The sequence below is a fragment of the Rhamphochromis longiceps genome, linkage group LG23 (assembly GCF_057381845.1).
Source record: "Rhamphochromis longiceps isolate RC_006_pf linkage group LG23, R_longiceps_female_GT1.1, whole genome shotgun sequence".
In the NCBI taxonomy this organism is placed as follows: Eukaryota; Metazoa; Chordata; class Actinopteri; order Cichliformes; family Cichlidae; genus Rhamphochromis; species Rhamphochromis longiceps.
This window is the reverse complement of record NC_140578.1, coordinates 46,017,630-46,024,432: the sequence shown is the minus strand read 5'-3', so window position 1 is coordinate 46,024,432 and position 6,803 is coordinate 46,017,630. Positions and strand designations below refer to the sequence as shown.

Here is a 6,803-nt window from a genome sequence, read left to right as displayed (position 1 = left end):
CTATTGCCTAAAAATAGGAACCAGGCTGAGTCCCTCGGCACCTTAAAATAAAGGTTGAGCTGTGAAGTCACCTCTTGATTCAAGCTGCTGCAAGAAGTCCATTTATTTTACAGTGATATTTACAGTGGACAGAAATATTTATTTTGCTCTTGATGAGGAAAACTGTTTGTTCTGTACTTGAATATTTGAGAAGCTTCTTCACTTTAAAATCATCAAACTTGGAAAAGAAGGTCCTGCTTTAGATTACAGTCCAGACAATTCATTCACTTCCTTTCTGTTTAATTGTCACTTTTACTTTTGATGTACAGAAATAAAACATTGGTTTCGGTATTGTACTGTAGAAAGGTTCAAAATACAGAGCTAATGTAGTTGTAGGAATTCTCGGATATTTGGGGGAATTGATTTTTTGCCAGGAGATGAATGAAAGTAAAGGTGGTTCTGGCTAAACGTAAAAAACACCTGCAAGTTTAAATTTAAAGCTTGTAAAGCAGCATCTAAGTGATTGTTTGGTCACATGAGAAGATCATATTTGTTCATGAGGACAGCTGCTGGCTGTAGGTACATACAGATACAACACGGTATGGGCCCAAAGATGGAGCTAAACATCCACGAGGAACCACGTGGAAAAAGGCTAAAAATGTTTCCTAATGTGTTCACCTATGACTTTGATATTGAATTCATTATTGAAAACCCTTAAAGCTATGTATAGCTATAAGAGTTTTACATGAAAAAAACATCTGCCTAATATTCTTTAAATCTATGATACAGGATGTAATGCATTCACTTGATCAATTGTATTGTCCTTCTCTAAATTTACAAGATAATTATTTTGTAAATTCCAAGAAATCCCAGGCTCATGGGATTTTGAGATTTATTAATAATTCAGAAGAGAGGAGATGATTATTTATCTTTTTTTTTCCTCAATTTGTGAGATAAATGTCCTGCTGCTGGCAGCTAACTCTATTTTATAACACAAGGCATGGTACTGCTAACATTTGAACTGTAATCTAAAGAGCTTTTCATATTGTGACCTTCAACTTTTTCAGTTTGAAAGACGTCTCAGCATTCCCGTTTTCAGCGACGGGTTCAAATCAGTGGTCATAAATACAGAAATGTGTGACTTGATGACTTGTTCCTCCATTTTGCCAGTGATAGACAGGAGACCTGACCCAATGGTAAGGTGCAGTAATAGAGATTATCATCGTATGATATTTCGGTATAACCGCTACTGTATTTAATTTTGTATAGTCACTCCTTAGTGATTGTGTTTGTGGTGTAGAGGGGCCTCAGGCACCACCACTGTAACAGACCTGGGTTAAAACACACAGGAATAACTTAATGAAAGGACTAAAATATAAATTGAACACCTTCAACATAAAATTGAAATATTAATTCTTATGTGTTTTCTTATAAATGCTTGTGAGGAGGAAGTAGCCCTTGTCTCATATTCTTATGTTTTGCCGACCTGCCATACACACTCAGTAACGAGGATGAGTGCCTCGACAGATAAATCCAGATCAAAAGCTTACTGCTCTTTGGGAGCTCAACCCTGTTAAACGGTGAGCTGCTGAGATTCAAAGTTGCAGTGCAACATTTGCAAATTTACAGAAAGCGAGTACATGGTAGGCTGAAGCAGATATGTGTTTGAGCTTCAGGGGCAATGCAAATGTGTTGGCGACCATTCGATGAGGCACATCTTTACAGTTCTGGATAAATAACAATATTTGTGTAATTGTCTTTAGTCGAGAACCTTTTAAGCTTGGTAAACATACAACAAAACACTGTCCTTGTCTGTTTTAGCCTGGTCTGATTGTAGCTATTAGCATTTGTTTCATGATCAACTTGCTGATGAAAAGTAGAGACTTGTAAACAGAGAGCGCTTGTTTTTTTTTTTTCCATCTTCCAGAAGACTGGTGAAAAAACACTGGCTATTGATGTGCATAGGGATTTAGGATGTATACCAAATGTGTGAATGACAGAGAAAGAAGTAAGTGTGTCTGACATAGAGACAGAGTGTGTGTGCACGTGTATTAGCTTAATTTTACATGCCACTGTAGAAATTTCAGTTCTTGGCATTTATCTCTTTGTATGTTGTCACATTAAACGAACAGAACGACTCACTCTGTGTCTCACCATCTCTTTTCTTATGTCGGTTTTATTCAACTCAGAAACTTTACTTATGGTGAAGCTAGTGGATGCCTTTGCTGTGCAACCAAAGGAGTAAACAGGTTTGGGCTTTTTATGAACACATTAAAGTTTATATGTTTTACCAGTGAGTCCAAAGTTCAAAGAAAGTTATTCTCTTTCACATTATTGCTTTATCAGATAATCAAATGTGAGGTCAGCAAAAAAAAGTATTCATTTTAGTTAAACATGCCCAGTCAAATTCAAAGTGAAAAGCCAAGACATCACAGGATAGGTTGCATTTAAAATTTCTTTATACCAGAATAGCTCTTAACTGAAAAAGATTTGTTTCCATTGCTGTGGACTTTCCTGCTGGACTGTACAGCAACACAACCTGAAACTAGACATGTACTATTCAGAAGAAGTTTAATTGACCTTATTTGTTGAGTAATATTGTATATTATATAATATATTATAATAATATTTAATATATATATTAAAAGAAAAGCTGTACTGTGATGTTTTACTGTATTTGTTCTCAGATGTCCTGTAAAAAACAAACAAACAAACAAAAGATTGTCTAACAAAGGTGGCTGTTTGGGGTTTGTGTGGGGGCACTGACCTAGACCCACATTAGCCCACAGTGAGCTGCTTGCTGTGGGTCGGTACTGGGCCCCATATATGTCCCATAGTGCATCACTGGCACCAACTGATATGGAGTGTAGACGAGAATGTTGCTTAACTTGGGGCCTGTATTGGTTAAGTGTAGATTTGCCCTTCCCACAGTGCACCTACAGCGACTCACTGTAGACCCACATGGGCATCTTTGCTGGGACCATACATCGTGTTATCTCACTCTAAGTTTTGACCCTGGTGTTAAAAAAACATCACAGTATATTCTTAAAGTTTTATAATAATTAAATCCACAGAACATAAGTTGCTCCAGGAAGTTGACTTATCATTATCTCACTGAACACATTAGAGTTTATATGTGTTGCCAGTCTTTTTTGACCATTTGGATCTCACAGCCAGACTTCTTAATAAACACTTCTCCTGCTAATTAGGAGTTGTTTCAGTTGGCACCGTAAGGACAGACTTTGCGTAGTCAAAACAACAGTTTCTATCTTAAGAAAACAAACAAACACAGTGACAAAGGACTTGTTGTTTGAAGCAAAGTAGTTCATTATTGCTGCTGCTACAGGCATAGTTTGCAGCAGGAAAAATCCATCTGCAAATATAAAACAAACGAAGACCTCACAGAGCAGCGTACCAGTTGGTGTTAATGTCAGCAGCATACACTAAACCTTTTCCCAAGACGTTTAATTCCTTAGCTCCACTCATTTTGTGCCACGGCTGCTTGGGCAGATGTGTGGAGTGAAGAGAGATAGGACCCAAACGGCACTGACGAGGACTTAAACTGAAAACGTGCCTTTTATTGACGCAGCCCAAAACCATAAACACAGATGCAGGAATACAAAGACTAAACTAACAAAACCTAAACAGGGAGGAAACTAGAAACAAGTAAAAAGAAACTGAAGACTAAAGACAGGGGAAATGTCATGGATGATACAGACGAACCAGCAACAAACAGAAGACACAAGGCTTAAATCCACAGAGGGATAACAAGGGAATGAGACACAGGAGGAGAGTACAGCGTGATGAGACCAAGGGGAAGCAAAACTGAAAACATTAACATAGGACACGGACTTTCAAAGTAAAACAGGAAGCATAACACAGACACAAGGGGACACGGCAGCAAACGTTGAACACAGAAAGCGAAAATAAAAGACTGTTAATAATAAACAACACAAAACACTGGGTCCCTGACCCATGACCGTGACATATTGAGCCATAACACAATATTCTTGTTACTTGTGAATGATTTTAACCAAAATAATAAGCTTGTGGACTCACAAGTTCACAATAATTAGTTACTTTATCTCCAAGAAATAACAAATAGAACTTCTTTATGTCCTACAATGTACATTCGAAACAATAAGCAGATGTGGGACAAGTGCAAATAAGAGATCTTTTGGCTGCCTCCAGCACTGAAAAGATCTCTTTGTCACCACATTTGTGCCGTATACATCCAGGAGAGCTGGCAGCCTGTGATGGAGCAGCATGCCATGATAACTTACATTAACTTACATCATCACAGTAAGTAACACTGGCCATAATCAGAGAGCTTTCAACTCAGTCTGGGTTTTCTTGGAAAGATTTGTCTAAAAGCCAACAGCCCAGTAGATGATTTATTTCTCTCATTCATCCACCATTTATTACTATTACTATTATTGCATTATCATCATTTCAAAGCTTCTTTGTTGTTTTCTCAGCCCTAAGGGAGTTATCTTCAAAGAATATCTTTCCAATACTCAGTGGCCTACTTTACATTAGACATTAATATAATACTCCATAACCTGTGGCTATACTGCCCCCTGCAGCTAATATTGTTGTATTAACATTACTAATTGGTATAATAATGACATCTTTTGGCACATGTGACTACTATGCTTGGCTATTTATAGACTGATACTAGAATTTGCATTAATAATTTTATAGAACTAAAATAATAAATACTTTATTATTTAGAACGTTTCTGTTACTTTCATTTTCATTTTGTCACATTCCATATTAGAAATGTGACAAAATGAGAGTTGCACTTATTTGCAAAGTCATCATTTTTTTTAGAAAATTGGGGAAAAAAAACATGCTATTAATAATGCCGTTAGTCAAATTCATGTATAACTTTTAGGGGTTTTTTTTTTTTTTTGCATATTGATTATACTGAAATAGAGATGGTGAGCCTAACAGTACAGAAGCATACTAAAACAAGAACACTGACAGTCTAACATGCATTAATGGTCTAAGTCATGAAAAGTATTTTTCTTGTCAGTTAGGAAGAAAATGACCTCACACTGTTATACCTTTTTCTCTCTCTGTGTTTTCCTTTTCTTTTCTTTTATACTTGAAAATGTGATCAAGGCGACTCATATTCACAGCATGTAATGACACTGACAGTCCAGGGCATTGTTGTTTGCTGTGCTAGTGTCATGAACCGAAGTTCCGTGCGCAAGCTGGACCCAGAAGCAGAACACACACACCAGGGTAGGGGAGAATAAAGAAACCAAATTTTATTATAACTAAAAGTGTCCCGTGAGGGTAGCCGGAAAAAACAACGTGTGGAACCAGAAAAAACCGAAGGACCGGGGAGGTGAGTCGCGCAGGGAACTCCAAGAGCGGGGCTGTGGGAGGCTGCAAAAAAAAAGGAGAAACAGATTACTGGGGTGCAGAAAAATGGCAGCATACGAGGGAAGGTGGAGTATGCGTCTTACGGTGATAGCCGGGCTGAGTGAACCAGAGGGGGGGGGGGCTCCAAAAGGGGTCGAGGCGGCGGGGCTGATCGTGATCCAAATCTCAGGCGGGCAGGTGGACAGGCAGGTGGCTCAAAAACGCCGAGTTGTGATCGCTGAGAGACGACTACGGACTGGCGTGGAGGAGCAGGTAGGGCAGGATTAAATAGTCCACCTGGTGATCGCCTGGGATGGGATGCAGGTGTGGGGTTGGCAGCCACGCCACGCCCGCGAGTTTCTCCATGATGTTATTTACCTTCAATTCCGTGGTCTTTTCACACTTTTGCTCACATAGCAGATTCTGAGACCTCACGACCGCAGCCAACTGATCCGCGATGTAATCCAGCTTCCGCCCAGAGGTGTTGTTCCGAGTGGACTCTTCCCTGATGTAATCCAATATACGCTCAGAGGTGTTATTCTGAGCCTTCACTGCAGCCGTTAGCGCCTCCAAGCTCTTAACCTGCTGCATTCAGTGAGCCCTTTCTGAGAAGCCGCACCTCGTCCCATCGTTCCAATCCCAGCGGGCAGCCTTGTGGGGGTTTGAACAGCCGGTTCCGCTTTCTTAATTCTCCGATAAGTCAGGGCCAAGCCAGCTCCGATCAGCAAGAACCCTGTTATCATGGTTCCGAATAGGTCGATATCTTCAGCGTCCTCGATCGACAGTCCCAGATCGACGACCCTCCATGTCTGCCACCCGTCCATCGTGTACCCGGCAGGGAAAGTCCCTCCAGGGCACTCGGGCTCTCCCGAGCCCAGACTTCTCATTGAGAAAAGGGTGTCAATAGCATTCAGAGACCAGTTGATCAAATCCATAATTCTCTTTTAGGTTTTTAGACACAGACTGTGAGAGAGTGTTCCAGGGAAGTGAACTACACACGAGACAAGACAAGGACACAAGAGGCTAAGCAGGGAAGATAAGGTAAGGAGAAGGAGGAGAGGAGAAAAGTGCGACCGCCTTCGCCGAGAGCCAAACGAAACGAGAAAGACATTGTAAAAAAATTAAACAGTAACACTGGAGGCTGAATGCAAATTGCATTGTAAACTCTGCTTCAGTGAATTATATTAATGTCCAAGGAGTCATTCAGGACTGTAAAACGTGAACTACAGACCCCCAGTCTTCATCATTAAATCTCTGATTGCTTCCATTTCCATTGTATATCAGATACTTTAAAGGTAAAGTGTTTTATATGTTACATTCAAATCCTTAAAGATAAGCAGCAGGTAGATCATAGCTCCAAACTGCTCACCACACAGTAAGTGGTGATAGAGGTACAAAAGCGTCTCCCTCAGGAGACTCAGGAAAGCAGGACTCTCCACACTTCATCTCAC

The 6,803-nt window shown here is 40.0% G+C and overlaps 1 pseudogene; it reads right to left on the bottom strand.

Moving 5' to 3' along the window:
• Window positions 1–5,538: 5,538 nt before the first annotated feature.
• Window positions 5,539–6,287, bottom strand: LOC146642911 (uncharacterized; annotated as a pseudogene).
• Window positions 6,288–6,803: the final 516 nt, after the last annotated feature.